General features: G+C 38.6%; 1 protein-coding gene across 2 annotated transcripts in view; it reads left to right on the forward strand.

The window, feature by feature from the left end:
* The window catches only part of cdh11 (cadherin 11, type 2, OB-cadherin (osteoblast)), an 89228-nt gene that overhangs the window by 39453 nt on the left and 35591 nt on the right, over positions 1 to 14184 (forward strand). The gene's annotated exons all lie outside the window — the stretch shown is intronic.

Raw genomic sequence — 14184 nt, forward strand, 5'->3', positions numbered from 1 at the left:
TTTTTAAGGAAAACGATAAATTTCAAAAGTTAAATTTGATAAACCAATTGTTCTGTTATTACTGGACCACAGGGTCTGTATGGGTTTTAAAACTGGACATAAATTTTTTCCTTCATCTCAATCTGCTTAAATTTGCTTTGTGGCTTCCAATGAACGGTGTCTCCAGTCACAACTATTGATTATGCTCGTAACTCATTATGAGCCTTGGTTTCAAAAGGTTTTAGCTATGCTGTGCGCTGATTGGATGTTTAACCTTTTGACCTCTAAATCAGCATCTGAGCACACTTTCTATAATAGAAGACACATATCCAGATGACCTCTTCTGTCACTATGACAATTTATTGACAGGGTTCTCACAATGTGTGCCTCAGCATTATAAAATAAAAAAACCTGAAATTGCACTAAAACGTGTATCTGAAAGATTCTCAGGTCACACGCAGGTCTCTTTTACTCGCTCGCTCTCTCTCTCTCTTAGCCTATTCCTTCTAAAAGAAAAAAACTAATTTATTCTGTTTTTATATGGCTATATGTCCACGCATGTGGCTGCCCTGGGCTATTTTTTTCAGTTGCTTTTTTTTTTTCTCATTCCATACCAGTTTCACACAGAGAGAAAGCAGGACATTAGGACTAGCATTCATTTTCCCTCTTCACTCGTTTTGCTTTTTTATGATACGGGGAGATAGTTTCTAAATTACACTCTATTTCAGCTTACCGCCAGTGCAGCCACAGAGCTTTGCCTCATCCAAAGGCTTGAGGCTTGGGAGAATTAATCTTGTCAGGCAGCAGAGCTGCAAACTTCTGCTGCACAATCGTCAGCACAACTGTTTTAGGTTCAATGAGACACGTTGTAGTTTCAAGTATTAGTTGGGATTTCTCATGAGAGTCTAAGCTGTTGATGTATACTTTGGCTTTGTTTACACGAAGCGCATTCTTTGACTCAAATGCATATTTTTCAAGCAGAAACTAACAAACTATAATGCTTACAACAGCATCATTGCAGATGAGGTCCAGTGACAGTGTAACAATCCCAAAATGAAATATTGAAGTGGGAATTCCTTCAAAACAATAGCGTAATTTTGCAAAACATCTACATCGCAATGTATTGATAATGTTTTCTGATCAAGTAATGATCTGATTTGCTGTTTACAATACACGAAGTGCACCAGTGGGCTCATGATTGCACTTCTCAGCATTTTTGCTATACGAGTTGTGCATTTGGGTATAATAGACATTTGATCTGGATGATCTTAAAAGCCATGAGCTCATGATCATTCAAAGAGAATTATGTCACCCAACAAATACAAGGATCTACCACCCAAAAACAACCAGAAGCTGCACATCTGACATCTGATTAATTCAATTATTATTATGTATTATTTCCCTTTTTCCTCAAAAGAGCTCAAATGTGTGATTGAAGGAAAGTCTTAACATATTGCTTTTAAAAGAAGCAATACAAGTTAGACAAACTGTGCTCTTAACAGAGAAAAATATAAATGTTAACACAGTGAGCATAGAGTCAGCGGTAGGTGTAACCCAGTACTGATAAGCCATTCCCGGGAGTGTAAAGTAGAGCTGCAAAATGCTGTTAAAACTCATTAACTATCAGGCTCATATATCTTTAAAATGTGACACTGATGGGGGTCTGGGAGGACAGATAAGAAGCAGGAATTCGGGACAAGGAGATTTCTTTCCACGGATTTACACAAACACACACACGCAGAGTTTTAATGTCCTCTACCAGTATTGATTATCCAGCTGTCTGACTGATTGAGAACCAGATATAGAAAATCACACATCAATAAAATACTAAACCTGAAGAGTTTAAAGGCACACCCCTATTCCAGCCTGCAGAAAAACACAAACAGCTAGCGTGCAAATAAATTATTCCCGAGATCTACTGAGCTGCAACAGTGACAGTTTGAGATGTGAGTAAGTAGTGAGTAAACACCTGAAATCTACTTTTGACTGGTACTAAGAACTAAAAGTTCAAAATCAAATATCCTTATCCAAGCTGCTCCATATTGCACACTAAAATAGCAAAATACTGAAGGTTTGAGTTGAGTAATGGTAGAGGATTTGCTTGGTTTGAGTTTTATGGAAACTGTTGGTGAGTGTTCTGAATAACACCATCAGCTTAACTGCTGAAAACAAGCTTGATGAAGATGTATCAGAAGTCCTGGAGACAGACTTTCTCAGCTTTAGAACAGAGTGAGAGGGCTTTTTATCCCCTTTAGATGACACTCTAAGTGACAAATGATGAAACGAGTGTGTGAATTGATTTATTCAGCAAATGGCATAATTGCTCATTTCAATTTATGACATTTTTTTCCCAGTGACACAGCAGACTTGTTATGTGATTTCTGCAGTTTCAGCCACTAAGCATTTTCAGCTATAAATGTTCCTTAAAATATGAATCCTGCTTGTCTATAATCTTGTGAAATAATAAAGGCTGTGTGAGAGCTTGCTGAGACACAAAAACAGAAAGAGCTTTGTTGGTCAAATAATGCGTGCCTACTAATTCTTACTGAGGAGCAGTGGGGTGTTCCTCTTTGTTGCAGTGTGATTTTGTGAGAAAAATCAGACAACTGATGATTGCTTATAAAATAGTGACACAGGTGATGATGCAATCATCAAAGCTTTGGGAACACTGCATCAGGTAACAATGTTTAATTTTGAAGCTTAAGGGATCTAATATCAGGAGAAAATGGCATTTCGGAAGAGAGGGAAATTGCTTTTAGGTGCTCAAAGGATGCAAGAAATGGAGTTATCCTTCAATATGAGATTACAGGCTCGGCTTGATCAACCAAGCCTTCCATCACAAAGCCACCTGCACTGGATTGTCGCGAGAACGAGCGAAAAAAAACAATACCTTATGACCCAAATGTCGTGTTTTTTTGTTTTTTTTATTGCTTTTAAAACATAGATCGCCCATTACGTGTGGCTCAAATGGGATGGGCAGACGGACAGAGGCATAGTTTTATGATTTAGATTTTAAATGACAGATAAATAGATTTTTCCTGATCCCTTAAATACAGACCTTAGATGGCTTTTCATTTTAATTCCATTCTACTCCGCTTTGGCATTTATCTGTTTTATTGTGTCCTGAATTTGTATTCACTGCTCTGTTACAACTGTTTCAACTTGCACAGCTCTTCATTGAGCTGTTCAGCTCTGCATTTCATTGCTCGGTTTCTTTCTCTTGTTCTGTCACTACATTTCACTGCACACCATGCAGAGATCGAATGTAAATATCCTATAAGCATCAACACACATCTCAAAACACAACTGAGCAAAAAAAGAAAAAAAAAGAAAGAAAAGAAAAAAAAAGAGTGAGAAGAAACAGAAAGAATGAGCAGATAAATGTGTGCAAAACCGTGCATCATAAACCCATAAATCCCGGACGGAATCGGAGAGATGGAGGGGAAGAGAGAAGGATGAGAGAGAGAAAGACAGGGATCCAGGGAAATGAGGAATTCAACAACAGAAGAATATGGAAGATTGGAAGAAGAGATGCAAATATGGATGACTGTTAACAGAGACAGAGCTGAGAACTACAAGCAGAGAATGAGATTGAGGCAAAGTGAAAATCAGGAGGGAGCAAAGAAAATGTTAGGAGGCAGAGATACAGAAATACAGAGAGATAGAGAGGGAAAAAAAAAAACAAATGTAAGCCCCCGAGGATTAACTCTCTCATTTCTCTTTGGGGAAGAATGGAAAAAAAGAGGATTTCCACCTTCTATCCTCTCAGGCTCCCTTTGATATCTCTCTCTTTCTGTCTCATATTCTAATATCTTTAGTCTCTATTCATCATGCTGGAACACTCGTTGAGCTTGCCAAAGCACTAGCACACATGGCTAACCTAGCTGGACACAAATCCCTCTCAGTTGCTCTCTTTCTTCCTCTTTTTTTTTCCTCCCTACTGCTTGGCAATTTCACTTGATCTTTTCATTTCTCTCTCTTACCATTATGCATTATTTGTTTCCTCATAATGCTACTTGATTCTCGTGGACTTGAAGCCGGTATTAGTTGTTTTCACCTGCCTCTTTGTTCTCCATTTGCGACTGTTTGGCAGCTGTGTAACTGTTGCACGGGGCCAATAACACACAACAGCACTCATTGCTGTGGTCGCTTTAACGAGCATTGTTAATAAGATAAATTAGCTTCCTGCTGATCCGTTAATGGCGGCTTCGGTAGTCCTCTGCAGTGTACCGATTCACAGCTTCAGCTGTATACATATAAAATTAAGGTTGAGTTATAATGCAGTACCACTAAAAACACACATTCAAAAAATGATAAAGTTTTACCAGTCGAACTCATTGATTGTGTTATTCATGATAAATGATTATCCAAACTACAAAAAAACAGATTGTCCTTACTTGTGAAATATTTTTAAGCCCGATACCAGTATTTGTTTCTTTCAACATACAAAACATAAACGTTTTTCCCTAAAATTATTATGTGCATTAATTTATTTACTTAGTTATGATCTGACCAGCTCTGCTCGGATCAGCCAATGGCTGTGTTTGTGTCATTCCAAGCATGTATCAACATCAAAGACTACCCTCTAGTCGACGAAATAAACTCACTGCATGGTTGAATGGTGTTTCTCCTGTCTTCTTCTTTTATTTATTTTTTAATTTGATGTATTACCCGTTATAAATACCAATCTAAAGAGGTCATCAAATAGCTAATTTTGGATGATAAATTGATCAAGCTTTACTGACGATTGCTTACTGAAAAATTCAAAAGAAATATACAGAAACTATGAAATTATGCATTATAGCTACTCAAAGTAATATTGCAGAGTAGTTATTGCAAAGACGTGCGCACAGTTATCTTTAAGATTACCTTAAATTTCATCATTATTGTTTATTATTTTCCATTTTGCATTGTCACCTGTTCAGCTCGGTTTGTATCCTCCTGTCACAAAACAAACCTCAGCATGTGTGTGGATCACAGAAGCTGTCACAGTAAAGAGCTGGATGCTTACACACTGCTGTTGAAATTGGATAGAAAATAAACAGTTTTACAGCTGTAGTGTGAAATGGGTTTTAAAGTGAATCTCAAGGCACTGCAGCAATGTCTCAGGTTACTCGCAGTCTCTCCCATTCAACCTTCACCCTCACTCCCTTCACACAAGTTATATACCGTGTCCTAAACATGTGTGTGTGCATATAAAATATTTCCTCTACTGTTTCCTTAATATCAGAAGCAATTTTACCCTTTAATGTTTCTTTCTCGGCTGCGGGAGTCTGTGACAGAACCTAGGACATACCCATTCTTTTTGACTCGATCGCACTCTATCACTACCACCAACTTGTCAAAGTTGGAGATTTGTTGAAGAAGTCACTTGGAAGAGTGACAAATGTTTCTTTCACTGAACAGAATCAACTTTTTGGGAGACACGAGTGTAAATCACAGTTCTCCAAATGTCTTGTATAACTCTTTGTGTTGTTGTGCTTTAAAAACACAACACAAGTTTTTCTTCCACTATACTTATGGTGAGCTCAGAGATCTTTTGCAGTGGTCTAAATCCTTTATGCTAGCTTTGTATCCCCTTATTTTATGTTGGGTTTCTTTTTAAACTTGTGGTTATGTGGCCTCTTCTCTCTCTCCTACCTTTCTTCATTTCTTTGCGGTCATCTGTCCCTGCTCCTCAAGCCTTTAAGAATCCAAAGTATTTTATTTTTCCTTTAGCCTCAAATCGATTCCAGACGCCACCGTTTCCTGCCCTGTCTCTCTTTCTCCTCCTCATTTAGTGTGGGGGAGAAAAGAAACCACACACACACAAAGAAACCGAGTCAGATAGAGCGAGAGGCACAAAGTTTCAGTTTTTCTTGCTTTTTTTTAATGCATTCCTCAAAGTTTACTCCCTTTTCCATTTCTAACCCAGCAGCTGTGTAATTTTGTATTTCTATTCTTACAATGAGTAGAATATTTTCTTGACTAGTCCCTTTTTCTTTCTGTGTTAGTCTTGACATGACCCCACCCCCACCCCGCCATCACACTCATCTGTCTTATCTTTGCCTAGCTCTCTGATTAAAGGATACAGTGACAGTGTCATGAATCTCTTGTGATGTAGATTGTGTCTGACTGTGAACTCTAAACCTCTACAGATGTCCTCAATGACTTGTTTTTGAAGTACTTCAATCCCTTAAACCATATGCGAGCGTGTACATAGCAAACAATAATGGGGCTGTTTGATAGCCGCGTGAGAGAAATATCTGGCTGCATCTGAGGAGCCATTTTCCCGAGTGAGAGATAAAAGAAAAAACTGGATAAACAAAAATGAAAATGAAGCAAACCTGTGAGGCTCTGCTCATGTTTTGTGGCTGAGTACATTTTTAAGTCTACTGCAGTAATTACAGTGTCATTCTGGAGCTGTATTGCAAAGCTATATTTTGCCACAATGGATCCTACTGGACTGTGGCAGAAAACTGAAACAGGAAAGGAATAAAAGGGACAGATGTAGCGAGCCGAAGCAGAGGAAAATATAGAAAGAAAAACAATAAGAAACAATAGCAGAGTGAAAGAAGGACAGGGCGAGATAGAGAGGAAGAATTTGATTGTTGTTTAATTAAAGATTAATTTCTCAACCACATTCATAAGGATTTATGTTTAAATGATTACCAAGACAATTGGAACACAGTTGTCACTGCAAGGTATTTACAGACAGTCCCAATGTCAGAAATAAAGGGACTCGGACACAAAGTTTAAGCCTGAAGAGGGCATTCCCATGCAAACCAATAGCCAATAAACGGTGGTCAGCAGGCTAATTGGAACTGCATTGTCTTGCCTCGAGCTTAACTGCATCTCATCAGCTCGCCCGTTGTTTTACTGTCTATTCTGGTTGCTCATTTGGAAGAGCAGAGAGAGTTGATTGGTTGAGTCATTAACTTCTTTTCACCCTGAAGGATTTCCTTATGAAATTAAAGGCCAAATCAGGAACAACAGAGTGATGCACCCTGCTGAAACATTCACCCCATTATCGCCTTTGTTTATTTTGCCGTTATGATTTTTTCTTCTATAAATTTGTTGTCTTGTTTTATAAAAGCAAGATGTCGACAGCAGCAGCAGCAGCTGTTGTTACACTGTGCCCAAAAACTATGGATTCAGTATTTAATGTACAAGAATGTTTCTAACTAAATAAAAAGAAATAGAATTGTATTGGTACCACAATCAGCTCTTTGCGAGAGAAATTCTCGTTGTATGTTGCAATCAGTTTATCTCTTGATGAACACAGGTTATGAAACTACAAGGCAGCTGTCGTGATAGGGATGAATCAAGTGATTTAAAGCAGCAGAGAACAGTATGTTTAAATGCACAGAACATGACGTTGAAGCGATGTAAAACGCAACCTTCCGCTCATCACAGAAAACATGTTGTGATTGCACATGATTTATAATCATTTTCAAATTAACACGATAAGGAGTAAACGAGGATGCTAATCAAAACAAAAATGTTTTCATGTAAACAGAGTGTTATCTTTATGAACTAAAATTCTTTTGACAGAATAAATTAGCTGTGGATGTGAATCAGACTTAATTAGATGCTAGCTAGCTGAATGCAAAAATCAAAAAATATATATAAATGTCAGAGCTGTCAGCACATTGTTTTTCTTCTTCATTTTCAGCTTTGTTCATTTCATTCTTGAAATTAACACATGCTACCATGACTTTGTTGTAGCTTCCAATGTATTCCTCTAAGTTCAGTTAATTTTATTCATTAAATGAACATAACTGTGCTACTGCTAACTGTCAAAACACAGAGAATGCCAACAAAGTAAGTGGATCCATATCTTTCTATATTACGAGTATTACGAGCTCTCTACAGCTTTAAAACTAAACTGAAACAGACAGGATGAAACAACAACAACCTACCGTTCAGAAGTCTGCACATCGAAAATATGTTTCTCTATAATTGGTCTAAACTAAGATATGACTCAGCTGTACCCCTATAAACCTGTTACTGACATCCGGTGCAGAAGTGTTATTGGGAGCCATAAAGCAATGATTGGACACTTTGGCTGCTGTATCTTCAAATGATGATGAAGATTGGTAACAGGTTTCTCTCTGCCTGTGGCTGAATTTATGGTCCTGCTGTGGTGTCGTTTGCATGGCTTTCTGGCTACGCAGACACAAGGATCGTGGGAAGAGTTCACAAAAAATAAAGATCAAGTCAAAGCACAGCTGACAAGAACAAGAAATGGCAGAAGTGGAAAGTTTACAAGGCTTTTTTAATCACTCTGGTACAAAGAAGTGATTGTATATTCTAACTTCTTGCTTCCTGGAGCAATACCAGAGCAAACAAGAACAAGAAAAATGCATATTACTAATCTTTTCCTCAGATCATTGACCTTTTCTTACAAGCTGCTCCCCAAGAGCCACACTGTTTAATTCCTTCAAAGCAAAATGAGCCCATATTCATTCACAGTGACTCAGCTCTTTCCCAACGATGGCATCAGTGTCCTTGCGGAAGATGTTTTTGTCTTCCAAGAGGAAACAGATCTGCTTCACTGTGGAAATTGAACCTCTGCAGACTGTTCTCTCCATCAAAAACCTATCAAAGCTCCATGACAAGAAGCACATTAGCTTCAGAGAGATGGATACCAGGTGACAGGATTTGGTTGAGACTAATGTTTATCCTTACCAAATCTACTAGCGGTGCATTGATGCTTGTTTTTCCGCTGCGTCACGCACCTCTAACTGTGGAATTATCAGCGTCAGGGATTGTGGTCTGTGCAGCATTCCATGCGTCTTACGCTCGGTCTTTGTGTTGTGTGCCACTCGCTCGTTAAAAGCCACACAAGATCAAATCCAAATCGTTGCTCTTTGATTGATGTCTTTCATTCTCTTCCAAGACTTTTCTGTTAAAGCCAAATGTCTCATGAAGCAGAAGCGTTAAGAAAGCATCACATAAACTACACCATAACGCCATTACATAATGATTCAATTAGCTAATGCATATAATTTAGAAATCCACGTTGTGGATCTCATAGGGCCGGGACAGTCATTACTTCATTCTTTTCCAAGTAATTTGATATTAATGATGTTGAAATGTGGTTGATTAAAGATTTTAAAGATCTGTACATAAAGCAAGTGTGCGTGCGTGTGCACATGTGTGAAAATGGCAAACGTGGGTTCTTGTGGGTGGTAATTAGCACTTGAATCTCACTAATGGCTTAATAGAAATCAGCAGCCTACACATACACATGCACAGACACTCACTCAAAGCGAAGACTGCGTCCTTTGTGTGTGTGTGTGAGAGAGAGAGAGAGTTGTTAGCCTCTCATTAATACCTATTTTTGTGAATGCTGAGAAAGCTTTGGAGCTTTCTTTGTAATTGCCTCACCACACACAGACACACACATGCACACCTATTAGTTCCTCTAATTGAAAGGCAATTAAGCCTCAGGTTTCGTGGTGTGAGCTAAACGCTGGGTGTCTGTTTTCAGCACCGCTCTGTTTTTAAGCTTTTAACAGACCACAAAGACCCGGTAACCGAAATAAGATCCCCAAAGTGAACTTTAATACACTGACTCTCTGTCTTTGTACCTTTTAGCTTTCTGTGCACTCACTTCTTTGGCTCTCACTCAGTAATCTGCAGTTTCCATATAATCACACTTTGTAGTCTAAGTAATGTATTGCACATTTTGGGGAGAAATAATAATAACAGGGTTAAATATTTGCAGCATCTCAAAAGTTTGTGTAAAATTCAAACGACGGTTGGACTCAAACACAAACCCTGTTTATTTCTGTTAGCTGTTTTTCTCTCTCCATCTCCCTCCTTCCTCCTGCTCTGTCCCGTTTCATCTCATCTATACTTTGTCTTATCAAATCTCTCCTTGTTGAATATGTCACTTCAAGGAGCCAGAGTTTACAACAAAAAAAGGAAGAAGGAGGAAAAAAAAACTTTACAGTCCAAAGCTTTATGTCTGCCACAGCACAGTGAAGGGATTGATTTGTATGGGAGAGTAGGAGTGGATTTTTACAGTAAGAGAAAATCTCTTTTTAAACCTCCCTTGACCCCCTTTCACATCCCAGCATATATGTGGAAAAAAATGTATCACATCTGGCTCGAATAGCGTGCAGGGTTACAGAGGGGTCCAGTGGTTATAGTTTGGTTTTGGCAACAGTCAACTGTTGTATTTTTGTGGTGTCCTTGAGTGGACCTCCTCAGGCAAGACCTTAAATGTTAATTTACATGGTGCAATGATGACACATGGGGGTGAAGTTGCATTGTTTGTCATATCTATAACACAGATGTCACAGTTAACTATCCAATCAAGCGGGGCAAAAACTGTGTGAACCTAAAATGATTCAAATCTAAAACAATTAAGAGATGTTGCTTTGACTTAGTTTAAAGCAATGAGGTGACACAGTTTTCTGCTGTGACGGCACCTTGTTTTCTGTCAGGAGGCTAAACACCATGGCGAATGACACCAACATGGCAAGAACTAACAATGACACAGTATCTGTGAGAACACAAAAGGGACAAATGTCGCCTTCGGGCTGTGATGTGGGTGCAAGCAGCACATTCTGCATCCACTTCTGTTTCATGCCGGCTACTTAGCTAATTCAGACATAATCCTTTAGTGTCATAGCTCGGGGATGGCCGCTGTTGACCGAGGTCAGTCCAAAACAGCGACTTTACAAATGCGTGTCTGCATCTGGATTACATAGAAGTTGCACAAGTCATTGCAGCTAAAATGTGCTAAAACTTCAAACATCATGCCAACAGAGTTTGTCACAGTCAACATCCATTGTCTTTACATGCAAAGATAATAATTAAAAAATGCCTGACTGTGCGTCTTCTCTTTTTTCTTTCTTCGATGATTCAGACGGCTTTTGATTTACAAAACCACGCTGAAAGGCTTTGCCCAATGTGAAAAGGGAAGCTGCCGCAAAGGGGAAAAAATACAGCACATATAAACCTATCTCATTCCTTCTCCTTCATTCCTCGTGTATGTCTTATTCCTTTTGTTCACGTTTTTCACACGAGGAACAGTGAGACCATTGTTTGCCTACACCTACCCAGCACAGGCAATACGTGGAGACACGGAGGAAAAGGCGAGAAAAGACCCACACTGTCAGCTACATGCACAATCACAAACCGTGCACTACGCTAGAGAGAGGTGTATATACACCTTCATACACGAATGAATCACCTTTATTGTCACTGACCCTTAGAGAGAAAAGCAGTGAGGGAAAGTTTGAGAAGACCGAGGAGAAAAAAAGTGGGGTCAAGACTATTTTTTACCCTCCCCTATACTTCACAGACGTTTTCCAATGTTCTTTTGGCTGCTGTCGACGTTTGGCTTACAAAGGAGGGAAAGCATTGGAAGCACAGTGCAGAGAAACAATGACAGAGTGTGAGGAGAAAGGAAGAGGCAGTGACAGAGAGAAAAATAAGTACATACTCGGGTTTTATTTAATGGTGACATTACAAAGACAAGTCTCCTGTGTCTAACACAGCAATACAATGATTAATTACAGCGGCTGAGAAGTTTGTTTTGGGGAAATGTTTAATGAAATTGTGTATTTGTCCCAGTTTATGTTTCCATTTTTACTTATCAATGTCCAACAAAGGAGTAAAGCTTTCCAATGACTCGATAAAGTAATGAACTTTCATTTATTTATTTACTTAGTTACTAAAGATTTCAGCATCGACTGCTTAAAGTACTGCATTACATTTATTACTGTGGAGTAATTGTCGCCTTTCAGCTCTTTACTTGGTGGAAATCTCTTTTGTGCCTCGCTTCAGTTCTGGAGGTACTAGCTGTGATTCCAGTAGGGCAGCCAGTACAGCTACTCTGACTAAAGAGACACAGCATGAGAAACAACCTGTGTGCATGGAAATAGAGAGCGAGAGGAAAAAAACACTTTTTATTCAACATCTACTTCTACAAAAGACCCAAAATCTCAGTCTTAAAGAATTTGACTCCTAATCGTCACACAGTGTGTTCCATATTATAATGAGTTCTGGTTAAAAGTAAAGAAATATAAATATTAATGAACCAAGTCAAATTTCAAAAAGTCAATATCAGAAGAGCAAAATCTAAGCAGACCGCTGAACTTATTCTGTTTGTCTCGGCGCTCACTTTAGTCACTATAAGAAAAGAAATAGTAAACACACTTTGGGGTTTTCAGTCATAACAGCCCACATTAATAAGATTGCATAATCACAGACAGTCATATACACAGATGCACATTCACAGCACACCATTAGATATAAATACAAACATCTTTAGAGACATATTCAGACTCTTAAACAGGCAAATATCCCCCCTGTTGAGTGAGGACATGTCACATTGATTTATTTTAACCCTATGCTCTGACCTCTGTGTGACACATTCAACACACTCACACAAACACGCACACATACACACACAGTGTGTGGAGCTACACTCTCGTGTTAGCCAATGAATCACAGTAGCCTACTCAAACACTTGACTCATGGATTAACAGCATCTCTACTAACCCCAAGGGAACAGTGCATATGCGTTCACACACACATATACAAACACACACAAACTCAAGTATGCTGTTCACTATTCTAACGTGACTCTTGAGTCATGTATTCTAGACATAGGAAACGGTCTGGCCAAAAGGCATGCTTGCCCTGGGGAGTCATTATCACTGTCTGTTTCAGCGCTGCGTTTTCTGCTTCTCTCGCTTTCTCTCTGTGTCAGCCATTTGAGATATCGGAAAACTTAAGAAAACAGCAAACGAATATGAGTCATAGAAGGTACGGCCATGTAGTATTATATAAATTCAATAAATTGTGAAGTTGATCTAATTTTTAAATAGACTGGCGCTCTTAATCTTCAAGAACGGTTTGGGTTTTATTTTAAGAAATAGTATTATTTTAAACAGAAAAAATTATTCCCAATAAAAAAATGACTAAAAATCAATAGTGAGAGAATTTTGTTTTCAGGAAAATGTGTGAGAGTAACAGTTTGGTACACTTTTGAGTGCAACTCTACAGGATTGTTTCACATCTGTTAACTTCATGATGAAGGTGGTTAGCATATGGAGCAGCTTTTGTAAACACTGTTCAGAGGATTTCTGTGTCCAGACTTTCCTGCAAACAATGTGGATTTAAAATCCTGAACAAGTAAGCAAGGAGCGTGTTCTTTTCTGATGCATTTCTTGTCTGTTTTGTACTGTTTCTACCAATGTGTGGCCTTATAACCATGTAACATATTTTCAGTACCAGCTCATCCATCCAACTGCTTCAGCGCTCTCTAACACTGAGCTGATTTTCCCTATGCTGTCTGTCCCTGATAGCTGGGCTTCATTGGTTAAATACTACTACTACTAATTATAACTTTATTTATAAAGCACTTCTTTTCAAGAACAAAGTGCTTCACATTTCAACAAAAGCACGCATTTAAAATAAAACGTTTTCAGCTGTCATTTAAAGCAAACCACACATTTAGCCGACCTACAAGTCTAAGAGGTTGTTCCAAAGTTTAGGTGCTGCAACCTCAAACACGGAAGAACTTCTGGTTTTAAAATAAGATCATGGAACAATTAAAAGACCTTGATGAGCTCTTCTGGGAGGTCAACTGCTGTTATAAGGTTTCAGTAGCCCTGATTCGTATCCCAGGCCTATCCACATAGGGCTTTATATGTTATGAATACAACTTTAAAATGGCTTTTATTACAGAAAGCCATTAAAGCACACCAGGAAGAGGTGTAATATGTGTACACTGGCAAATTTTTGTTAGCAGTCTGTCCATTCTGGACTAACTGAAAATGGTCAAGGGATGACTGAAAAATACATTAAAATAACCAAAGTTGCAAAGTTTCTTAAAAGAAAGAAACAATACTTGATGAGTTTTTAAATTTCAGGTTCAAATTTCAAATATCGGCGAAGAGACATAGGGTCTTAGCCGATGACTTCCAATGCACGTGAGGGGGTAAAAGTACTGACTGACCTCCTTAGAAATTGTCTGGGTCAAAGGAAGAGCTTCAGTTTTGCCAGAATTAAAATGAAGGGCAATTAAAGATGTCCAGTTAGTAATGGCAGAGAGCACATTCATTAAGGTAGGGAAGGCTGTTGAGGTTATTAGGCTCAACTGAAAATTACAGCCGTGTATCATTAGCATAGCAATAATATGCCTTTGAAACTATCAAGCAGGTGGCTCAGGGATAACTTGTATAGTGAGAACAGAACTGG

The sequence above is a fragment of the Maylandia zebra genome, linkage group LG13 (assembly GCF_041146795.1).
Source record: "Maylandia zebra isolate NMK-2024a linkage group LG13, Mzebra_GT3a, whole genome shotgun sequence".
Classification (NCBI taxonomy): Eukaryota; Metazoa; Chordata; class Actinopteri; order Cichliformes; family Cichlidae; genus Maylandia; species Maylandia zebra.